Source organism: Carassius auratus, unplaced genomic scaffold (genome assembly GCF_003368295.1).
Source record: "Carassius auratus strain Wakin unplaced genomic scaffold, ASM336829v1 scaf_tig00214891, whole genome shotgun sequence".
Taxonomy (NCBI): Eukaryota; Metazoa; Chordata; class Actinopteri; order Cypriniformes; family Cyprinidae; genus Carassius; species Carassius auratus.
Window position 1 is genome coordinate 2,366 of NW_020527843.1, and position 10,843 is coordinate 13,208.

The 10,843-nt window shown below is 35.5% G+C and overlaps 2 long non-coding RNA genes across 3 annotated transcripts; both read right to left on the reverse strand.

The window, feature by feature from the left end:
• Positions 1 to 584: 584 nt before the first annotated feature.
• LOC113093117 (uncharacterized) lies at positions 585 to 1,510 on the reverse strand. 2 transcript variants are annotated; one of them, XR_003287708.1, is made up of 4 exons: positions 1,458 to 1,510; positions 1,260 to 1,324; positions 954 to 1,166; positions 591 to 865 (listed from the first exon to the last, which is right to left on the reverse strand). It is a non-coding gene; the product is annotated as an uncharacterized LOC113093117 (long non-coding RNA). The 2 variants fall into 2 exon arrangements; XR_003287707.1 differs by having other exon boundaries at positions 585 to 1,166.
• LOC113093119 (uncharacterized) lies at positions 1,501 to 2,454 on the reverse strand. The gene is made up of 3 exons (XR_003287709.1): positions 2,412 to 2,454; positions 1,641 to 1,741; positions 1,501 to 1,554 (listed from the first exon to the last, which is right to left on the reverse strand). It is a non-coding gene; the product is annotated as an uncharacterized LOC113093119 (long non-coding RNA).
• Positions 2,455 to 10,843: the final 8,389 nt, after the last annotated feature.

Sequence of the window (10,843 nt, forward strand, 5' to 3'; positions counted from 1 at the left end):
CATAAAGACAACTAAAGTAGTGTATTAAGACAAATGATATACAATTTTTAACAATATTAAAAATGGGTTATGTTAAAACCATGTTTTTCTAATCAGATGAAGCCATGCAAATGCATGCATGGTGAAATGTCTTGAGCCCCAAAGAATCACATCAAGTTTTTAGAGCTCTCCTGCTTTTCTTCCTCTTCTTGCTTGTCCATGTCCTGGACATATCATAATCTTCCATGTCATACATTTTTTTTGCAGTTGTTATGCAGCACCCTACAGCACAACTGATGAACAAAAGACATGTAACTTATTTAAATCAAATATCTTTATTGTCAAAATACAATGAACACAAGCATACAGGTGATGAAAGTCTTGGGTGCAGACTGCAGCGTGACAGTATGGATGACAAATGAATTAATTCATGAATATATATGAAATACAAATTCTGAATATATATATATATATATATGCAGCACACATATATTGTTATCTACCTGAATTGAGTCCCTTATATATGTTAAAAATTATGCTATACAAAGAGCATGAATTGAAAACAATAATAATCACAGAACACATACATCTCTGCAGTAAAGCACGGTATGAATTAGTGCAAACAGAATGTCAGGGTGCATAATAGTATTGAGTCCTGTCAGCATAACTGATAAGAGTGCAGGGCATATGAGGTTGGTGGGGTGTGTATGGTTTTACTGGTATGAGTTCAGTTCAGTCTGATTGCCTGTGAAAGGAACTTGTCTCACTGTCTGCTGGTGTAGGTTCTGTGATAACGTCTGCCTGATGGTAACAGTGAGAGCAATCCATGGCTCGGCTGGCTGGAGTCTCTGACGGTCCTCCTCACACTCCACCTGGTCTAGATGTCCTGGAGGGCCAAAACATGTATTTAGGGTATGGTAAATCAATAAACAATATATAGTATTTTTATTTATAATTGTTGCACTGGACTTAACATTGATTCTTGTTGGGGATATTGGCCAAAAGAATCCCACCACAACTAGCTCTCGTTGTTTAGCTGTGATGTTTACTTTTACGGACCGTAACATCTGAGCTGTCGCAGTAGAGCGGTTTGTGAATGCAGTCTTCACAGAAGATAACTGATGGGTTCAGGTAGCAGTGATGCACTCGGTGGACATTCAATTGATATCTTCATCAACTGGCTTCATCTTAATTCAAACAAACAGACAAAACAATAAGTCAGCTATAACCATTCTAGAGTAATAGTGTTGGTGAATACAGTTGCAGGTGTCAGTACTCACCATATTCAGTCATTTCCTTCCCAAACACCAGAGATGATGCACAGCTTATTTGCTCATTTTAGGAGCTATAAAAAAGATGTATATGTGAAAAACTATAACTGCGGACTTGAAAAGTCTTTTGAGAGATCAACATCAATGTTGTACCACACATAACTGCATTGAATTCAGACATACAAATGGAAATGTGAAACTTTTCACCTTTCTGTCTTTTCTTTTGGGGCACAAGAAGTCCATGTTCATTCCTCATTTCTTTAGGACTGGTTTGACTGATTTTCTTTGCGTTTCTGGTCTTCAGCTGTAAAACAAGAAAATATTTATTGACCCCATGTTTAATCATTATTGTTGTTTAAAAATATAAATAAAGCAGATATAATTATATACTTCAAGCACAAGTTCCTTGGCAACTCTAGTAGGCTCCTGAGTTCATCTGTACACATCAGATTCAGCGTCTGAGAAAATACCATCATGCAAACTCTCAGTTTCTGCCTTACAACAGAGCATAAAAGAATGTGTGAGTGAGGGAGTACAGCATGAAGATGAAGTGAAAAAGGCAGAGAAAGGCAGAATTTTGTGTATAAATTTAACAGAATGAGGGGAACATTTAAGAGATTTAAGAGAACAGTATTGTCTGTTGGTGTGGATGCTAAAATACTTCTCATTATAGTTATTGGTCTTTGTGTGAACAACTTTAAGTGATCTGATTGCCCAAATTCATTGAAGATCTGATTTGTAGCACTTGAAAAGTTAAACTAGGATTTCCATTCTCTTGCTTCTAAGACAGATGTGTTCAGTAACATCACCACAGAAAGAAGGGCAGACTATGAGGTGTGGACAGATAATGTACTGTTGAAACAGGAAGAGGCGGCACCAATTTGTAAAGATTAATAAAGAATACAATGGACTTCATTTAAACTTCATGATATAAACACTCTTACAATGGGCACAATCTGATGGGAGCTGTGGTAATGGCCAATAACAGCAGTAGGAGTAAAAGTTGTAGAATTTTGTACAAGTACGCTTGTGCAATATAATATGATTATTGGATGAATTATTACTACTACAACATGCTCTTTGTTGAGTGTTCTTCCTGATGGGCTATGTGAACCAAAGTTTAAGAAACATCAAATGCTGAGAAAAATGTATCTGACGTACCATTGGAAGTGTTTGCCTTCGCAGCTTTTGGTCTTCTTCATAAATGCACAAGATGGTCAAATTCAAATCTCATGACAGGCCTTCCTGAAATATAAACATGTTGAGACAGTGTGTTAAAATGATCTGTGACCAAAATATTTGATTAACACATAATATAAGGATGCGTTCATTAAAGCAAATCAGTTATAACTAAGAGTCTTCAACATTACCTGTGAAGGGCTGATCCTTTGAAGGACTTGTTCAGCCCCCTTGACAGCTTCTTCAATATCAGCATTGGGAGCGTGGAGTTGAAGTTCCCTGTTAATTCTAGCAGAGCGAGAGAGAGAGAGAGAGAGAGAGAGAGAGAGAGAGAGAGAGAGAGAGAGAGAGAGATTTTACAAGAGATGGCTTCTTTAAAGATCTGCTGGATTACAGGTTGTTGTGGAGTATGTAATCCGACGTAACTGCAAGACAGAAAAAACACTGAATTACAATTACATCACAAAAAGATATTAAAGGCATGGCAAACTTAGTGGTTACTGTGCTTTACAAATAGTGTAGAGTAAAAACAGTTACTGTGGTAAAATCCTGGTAAGTGTTGTGGTTATTGTGTGTTAGTAAATACAAATACCAGAGTAAAACTATGGTTACTATGGTAAACCCATAGTAAATGTCGTGGTTATTGTGTGTTAGTAACTACAAATACCAGAGTAAAACTATGGTTACTATGGTAAACCCATAGTAAATGTCCTGGTTATTGTGTGTTAGTAACTACAAATACCAGAGTAAAACTATGGTTACTATGGTAAACCCATAGTAAATGTCGTGGTTATTGTGTGTTAGTAAATACAAACACCAGAGTAAAACTATGGTTACTATGGTAAACCCATAGTAAATGTCGTGGTTATGTGTGTTAGTAAATACAAACACCAGAGTAAAACTATGGTTACTATGGTAAACCCATAGTAAATGTCGTGGTTATTGTGTGTTAGTAAATACAAACACCAGAGTAAAACTATGGTTACTATGGTAAACCCATAGTAAATGTCGTGGTTATTGTGTGTTAGTAAATACAAATACCAGAGTAAAACTATGGTTACTATGGTAAACCCATAGTAAATGTCGTGGTTATTGTGTGTTAGTAACTACAAACACCAGAGTAAAACTATGGTTACTATGGTAAACCCATAGTAAATGTCCTGGTTATTGTGTGTTAGTAACTACAAATACCAGAGTAAAACTATGGTTACTATGGTAAACCCATAGTAAATGTCCTGGTTATTGTGTGTTAGTAACTACAAACACCAGAGTAAAACTATGGTTACTATGGTAAACCCATAGTAAATGTCCTGGTTATTGTGTGTTAGTAACTACAACACCAGAGTAAAACTATGGTTACTATGGTAAAACCCATAGTAAATGTCGTGGTTATGTGTGTTAGTAACTACAAACACCAGAGTAAAACTATGGTTACTATGGTAAACCCATAGTAAATGTCCTGGTTATTGTGTGTTAGTAAATACAAACACCAGAGTAAAACTATGGTTACTATGGTAAACCCATAGTAAATGTCGTGGTTATGTGTGTTAGTAAATACAAACACCAGAGTAAAACTATGGTTACTATGGTAAACCCATAGTAAATGTCGTGGTTATTGTGTGTTAGTAAATACAAACACCAGAGTAAAACTATGGTTACTATGGTAAACCCATAGTAAATGTCGTGGTTATTGTGTGTTAGTAAATACAAACACCAGAGTAAAACTATGGTTACTATGGTAAACCCATAGTAAATGTCGTGGTTATTGTGTGTTAGTAAATACAAACACCAGAGTAAAACTATGGTTACTATGGTAAACCCATAGTAAATGTCGTGGTTATGTGTGTTAGTAACTACAAACACCAGAGTAAAACTATGGTTACTATGGTAAACCCATAGTAAATGTCGTGGTTATTGTGTGTTAGTAACTACAAACACCAGAGTAAAACTATGGTTACTATGGTAAACCCATAGTAAATGTCGTGGTTATTGTGTGTTAGTAACTACAAACACCAGAGTAAAACTATGGTTACTATGGTAAACCCATAGTAAATGTCGTGGTTATTGTGTGTTAGTAACTACAAACACCAGAGTAAAACTATGGTTACTATGGTAAACCCATAGTAAATGTCGTGGTTATTGTGTGTTAGTAACTACAAACACCAGAGTAAAACTATGGTTACTATGGTAAACCCATAGTAAATGTCGTGGTTATTGTGTGTTAGTAACTACAAACACCAGAGTAAAACTATGGTTACTATGGTAAACCCATAGTAAATGTCGTGGTTATTGTGTGTTAGTAACTACAAATACCAGAGTAAAACTATGGTTACTATGGTAAACCCATAGTAAATGTCGTGGTTATTGTGTGTTAGTAACTACAAATACCAGAGTAAAACTATGGTTACTATGGTAAACCCATAGTAAATGTCGTGGTTATTGTGTGTTAGTAACTACAAATACCAGAGTAAAACTATGGTTACTATGGTAAACCCATAGTAAATGTCGTGGTTATTGTGTGTTAGTAACTACAAATACCAGAGTAAAACTATGGTTACTATGGTAAACCCATAGTAAATGTCGTGGTTATTGTGTGTTAGTAACTACAAATACCAGAGTAAAACTATGGTTACTATGGTAAACCCATAGTAAATGTCGTGGTTATTGTGTGTTAGTAACTACAAATACCAGAGTAAAACTATGGTTACTATGGTAAACCCATAGTAAATGTCGTGGTTATTGTGTGTTAGTAACTACAAATACCAGAGTAAAACTATGGTTACTATGGTAAACCCATAGTAAATGTCCTGGTTATTGTGTGTTAGTAACTACAAATACCAGAGTAAAACTATGGTTACTATGGTAAACCCATAGTAAATGTCGTGGTTATTGTGTGTTAGTAACTACAAATACCAGAGTAAAACTATGGTTACTATGGTAAACCCATAGTAAATGTCCTGGTTATTGTGTGTTAGTAACTACAAATACCAGAGTAAAACTATGGTTACTATGGTAAACCCATAGTAAATGTCCTGGTTATTGTGTGTTAGTAACTACAAATACCAGAGTAAAACTATGGTTACTATGGTAAACCCATAGTAAATGTCCTGGTTATTGTGTGTTAGTAACTACAAATACCAGAGTAAAACTATGGTTACTATGGTAAACCCATAGTAAATGTCCTGGTTATTGTGTGTTAGTAACTACAAATACCAGAGTAAAACTATGGTTACTATGGTAAACCCATAGTAAATGTCCTGGTTATTGTGTGTTAGTAACTACAAATACCAGAGTAAAACTATGGTTACTATGGTAAACCCATAGTAAATGTCCTGGTTATTGTGTGTTAGTAACTACAAATACCAGAGTAAAACTATGGTTACTATGGTAAACCCATAGTAAATGTCGTGGTTATTGTGTGTTAGTAACTACAAATACCAGAGTAAAACTATGGTTACTATGGTAAACCCATAGTAAATGTCGTGGTTATTGTGTGTTAGTAACTACAAATACCAGAGTAAAACTATGGTTACTATGGTAAACCCATAGTAAATGTCGTGGTTATTGTGTGTTAGTAACTACAAATACCAGAGTAAAACTATGGTTACTATGGTAAACCCATAGTAAATGTCCTGGTTATTGTGTGTTAGTAACTACAAATACCAGAGTAAAACTATGGTTACTATGGTAAACCCATAGTAAATGTCCTGGTTATTGTGTGTTAGTAACTACAAATACCAGAGTAAAACTATGGTTACTATGGTAAACCCATAGTAAATGTCCTGGTTATTGTGTGTTAGTAACTACAAATACCAGAGTAAAACTATGGTTACTATGGTAAACCCATAGTAAATGTCCTGGTTATTGTGTGTTAGTAACTACAAATACCAGAGTAAAACTATGGTTACTATGGTAAACCCATAGTAAATGTCCTGGTTATTGTGTGTTAGTAACTACAAATACCAGAGTAAAACTATGGTTACTATGGTAAACCCATAGTAAATGTCCTGGTTATTGTGTGTTAGTAACTACAAATACCAGAGTAAAACTATGGTTACTATGGTAAACCCATAGTAAATGTCCTGGTTATTGTGTGTTAGTAACTACAAATACCAGAGTAAAACTATGGTTACTATGGTAAACCCATAGTAAATGTCCTGGTTATTGTGTGTTAGTAACTACAAATACCAGAGTAAAACTATGGTTACTATGGTAAACCCATAGTAAATGTCCTGGTTATTGTGTGTTAGTAACTACAAATACCAGAGTAAAACTATGGTTACTATGGTAAACCCATAGTAAATGTCCTGGTTATTGTGTGTTAGTAACTACAAATACCAGAGTAAAACTATGGTTACTATGGTAAACCCATAGTAAATGTCCTGGTTATTGTGTGTTAGTAACTACAAATACCAGAGTAAAACTATGGTTACTATGGTAAACCCATAGTAAATGTCGTGGTTATTGTGTGTTAGTAACTACAAATACCAGAGTAAAACTATGGTTACTATGGTAAACCCATAGTAAATGTCGTGGTTATGTGTGTTAGTAAATACAAATACCAGAGTAAAACTATGGTTACTATGGTAAACCCATAGTAAATGTCGTGGTTACGTGCGTTACAAAGTCCAGAGTAAAACTACGGTTACAGTAGGAGAAGCATGGTTAATATGCTGTAGTTACTGTGTGTGTATTGGCTACACATGACGTGGTCAAGCAAAAGTTAGGCTAGTATTGTAAAAATATGCTAAATGTGTGGACTTTTTACACGATCACGATTATCACGCGATATTGGGTTGGGTGCTTTGTTGTGCTTGTATTAGTCATGTCTAAAAGCTGAAGACCCATATGTCACATCATAAATTTATTTAAAACTGCAACAGGTCTATAAACAGTACAGGTTAGCTTAGGCTAATGACAATGGTAGGCTAGCTGAGCAGCCCACTGACCCATAATTGGAGCATAAACTGCCCTTTAAAAACACGGCCCTCTCTAACGTGATGCAGAAATACTGAAATAATTAAAACAATACGCTTAAACACGTGATATCATTACAAAAAGAAGAATAAAAAAATATATTTAACCTTGCTTACCTGTTTGAAGGTGTACGCGCATCAGGTGAACTGAACGAGCCTCGCTGGTGACGTCACTGCCGCTGAAGATGATGCGTGTTATTTGGACGCATCTGCTCTCCACCGAAATTAATGGGAAGGATTGGCGTATCATATGCACGCAAAAATGGCATTTGGCGTATGCATTACACGCAAATAGAAAGTGTAAAGTCGTGTTATTTATACGCAGACTGATGAGAACGGGTTGATAATAACACTGTTAGACTGGTATGAAGTGCAGAAGAGGGACTGTGTCTTCAGCCAAAAACTCTTGTGGTTTTTACAGTAGGCTATGTTTGTCAGCACTTCCTAGAGTGAAATCTTTAAGAAATGATTGCTCAGCATTTGACTGTATTTACTGACATACAGAATCAGTTATACCAACATGACAATAAATGCACTGTATTTGTGTCAAAGCAGACACTTTCTATGGATTTAAAATATTCCAGCCTTGTTCAGGGTTTATCTGTGTCTAGAAATGCTCCTGCATGGGTGTCACAGGGTAGTCATGTTTCTGATGATATAAGGTGTTTGTCCAATCTTATTTTTATTATCATTATTACATAAAAGCTCAGGGAAAAGATGGCAGTGTCTTTAACAATGAACATGAGATGAAGAATTTTACACATAAAATCAAGAGTTTAATAACATATTCAAGCGATAATGATTTTGGATTTCATTATTGAAAAAAAATAATATCTTTAAGGATGAAACTGTGGGTTATATTAGCAGAGTTAGAATATAAAAAACTTAACCCAAAATCTATTGGTTATATTACAATCACAAGGGCAGCTGTTTCTTCTACAAGACCAAAAATAAGCAAATTTCATCAACATCAGTATTTTTACAGATAGATTAATTAGTGCTCATATTTTTAAGTTGTTGTGCTTGTTATAACGTCATAGGTCACATGATACTGTAAAAATGGCGGATCAGATTTATTTGGCTGTAGAGTACGTACTCTTTAAGAGCTTGTTAAGTAAGTACTGATTGAAATGAGGTTGAGTTTATCATTCAGACACAGTCACTTTCTATAGCAGCCAGATCTTCTAACAGCAGCTGCGGTGACTTTAACATTTCAAACCCCTGCCCCCAGAGAGCAATTTAAACCCCCTGGAAGGAACCAAACCACACACCTGAATCAGATTTGAACACAATACTTGATCAGGCCAAACATCTGCCGATCAATACATGTCAGAAAACTAATGTGGTTCAACAGTCAAGCATGCAGAATCATGCTAAAATATTCATGAGGAGAGATACATATAAGACTGAGAGAAGAGAGGAATAGAAACTGACATTTATTTTTGTGATTGTGGTCAGCTTTAACAGAAACAACCACACGAGGTTAATGTTTGTCGTTTTGTTCTATAAAATGAAATGGACGTCACTGGGAAGAATAATTTTATCTGTTGGCCAGTAAGATATTGTGTTGTGGGATGCAAACTACTTGAAAAATGAATCCTCATATCTTGCATGGTCAAGACTAAAGATGTAAAGATAATAAAATTAATGAGTAAAACAAGGCTATATATAACATTAAAACTACATAGGTTGAATTTACGTAAATTCTTTCCAAACGAACAACCAAACTCTTGGACAAAATGTAACCTGGGGCTTTTTTCACAGTACAGTGAATATTAAAAGGTAAACACCAAAGAAAAGTGCCGTCTAATTTATGGGAAGCCCCGTTACACTGTAACAGCCAGCTCATTTTTTAAAGATTGAATTTTAGGTGTCAGTTCACCCTTTCCCATGTTGGGATTTACCTGCTTGATGAAGTGGAAAGTGTTTTTCATGTACTTCATAAACTCCAAGTGCAGGGCATAAAAAATGCAGGTCAAAGTCCAAAGAGAAGACAGCAGGCCTGGGGCAGGTTTCCTGGTTCCATCACTAAGCTCCCTTCCAAGATGACATGCTCTCCGAAAGGGTTTAGCTCTGGACTTTCTAGATCCATTGTTGGTATGAGTCCTTGTCCTTAACATCCTAACAAAGAAACAGATTGACAAGACATTATCATGCCAGTTAGATAATACAGTGTGGTCAACTTGAATGTATATTCAACTAAAAATGAAAATCACCAATGTAAACTACACTGAAATGCATAAAAAAAAAAAAAAACGTTAACGTTATTCGTTACTGGATATTTTACACACTTTCAAGCCACATTCAGTGCAGTTTTGCTACCAATACTTGTAATGTATAATCCCATTCTCCTTCAAAGTCAAAATACATTAGTAAAAGGTATTACTTTCAGTTGTACTTGAAGGCTTTGTTCACCCAAACATTTTAATTCTGTCATTAATTACATTCCAAACCTGTAAGACTTTCGTTCATCTTCAGAACACAAGTCATTATAATTTTTAATGAAATTGAGTTTTCTGTCCCTCCATTGACAGTCTGCCAAACTGTAATTTTCTATATCCATAAAAATAGTAAATATAATTATTAAAGTATTCCATATGACGGGGTTTAACCTACATTTTATGAAGCAATGTGAATGCTTGTTGTGCGCTAAAAAAACTACATTTTGTTATTTAGAAAATAGATATCTGCAATGCACATTAAGATATATATCTATGATATCAATGCATAGATATCTGCAATGTGCATAGACTGTCACTAAAGGGTCTGATAAATCTGATAAAGCCCTCAGATTTCAATTAAAAGATCTTCATTTGTGTTTTAAAGATGAACAAAATCATATAGGTTTGTTAGGACATGAGGGTGAGTAATTAATGGCAGGATTTTTATTTCTGGGTGAGCTAATCCTTCAAACTGCAAAAGTTTAGTTTAGAGTTCTGTTCTTTGTGTACTTTACTCTTGTGCACTTTGAAAGTGGAGTAGACCCCCTTTCAAATGTACAGTCTTTGTAAGGGCACATGACTTTATGGTTTACTTTTAAATGTGCAGTATGCAGATGAGGGAAGCAGACATGGGGACTTGTGACTTGGTGACTTGGACTCGAGTCGACTCGAGTCGCTATTTTTAGGACTTGAGACTTGACTCGGACTTGGAAGTTAAAGACTCGGGACTTGACTTGACTTGAGACACGATGACTTGAATGACTTGAGTGTTAATCACATCATGTTTTCAGTTTGAATATAAAATATATAAATTATTTTTTAAAATAAAGTTGATTACTCAGCTGGAGCGCAGTCTGAGAATAGCGTCGTGACTGGATCAGGACACTATCATCAGTCATGCCCTCTCTACCTTACACACACCACGCCAACTTAAATCAGATATCACATCACATCAACATGTCAGCCTGAGAGGTACCGAGGGTCATCACTTTTGTCC